The following is an 822-nucleotide window of genomic DNA, read 5'->3' on the forward strand; positions in this document are numbered from 1 at the left end:
GGATATCTCAGATTCCCGTCTTATAATTAGAGACAATTTTAGAATACTACTGCAATTCAGTTAAAAACTGAATAGAACTACAGTGTTTGCATTGCCATGCATTTTGTGAATAAAAAGTATGGAATTCTACTGTCTGGCAATATTGATTGATAGTAATCCAATTTGATTTACTCTCCCCAAGGAAAAAATAAAGGCGCGGACAAAAAACACCGTGACGACTGAGCGGTTTCAAGCGATAATTGCACAAGTTAGGGTTACTGTGAAACTTACTGCTCAGGAGGAGCAAAAAAAAAACTTGTCAATAAACTCTGAAAGAAGCTTATAATAGTATATTGCAAATATCTAATGGCGACCCCTAACCGGGAAAAACCGAAAGAAACAAACAAACGAACATTTCTAATTTTTCACAAACGTGGATACGTCACATTGAAAGGTTAAACGTAAACACCCTGTCGACATCTGCGCCGCTGGTGTAGTGGTATCATGCAAGATTCCCATTTTTGCGACCCGGGTTCGATTCCCGGGCGGCGCAATTCTTTTGTTTTGTGATCTTAAAATTTAATGATGGTTATTGTAATAAAACATACAGATTACAGTGTATTTATATTCCCAACCTGAGTGCGTAATGTGTTGCCATAAACAAAACAGAAAGTAGGTTGCTTTGTACAACTATTTCCTGTTGACTGTATGATAAATAGTTTAGAATGTCCCACGGTTAAGTCGTTTTTTTTTCGTTTTATTATTATTAGGCAAGTATCAAGACGCTTAGAACGTCGCAGTACCGATCTTCTCAACCTCTTATAGCACAAAATTTGGATAAAG

At 36.7% G+C, this 822-nt stretch overlaps 1 non-coding gene across 1 annotated transcript; it reads left to right on the top strand.

Moving 5' to 3' along the window:
* Positions 1 to 461: 461 nt before the first annotated feature.
* On the top strand, positions 462 to 532 carry TRNAG-CCC. Its single transcript has one exon. It is a non-coding gene; the product is annotated as a tRNA-Gly (tRNA).
* Positions 533 to 822: the final 290 nt, after the last annotated feature.

This window comes from Protopterus annectens, chromosome 12.part0 (assembly GCF_019279795.1).
Source record: "Protopterus annectens isolate FY-2018-M chromosome 12.part0, PAN1.0, whole genome shotgun sequence".
Taxonomy (NCBI): domain Eukaryota; kingdom Metazoa; phylum Chordata; order Ceratodontiformes; family Protopteridae; genus Protopterus; species Protopterus annectens.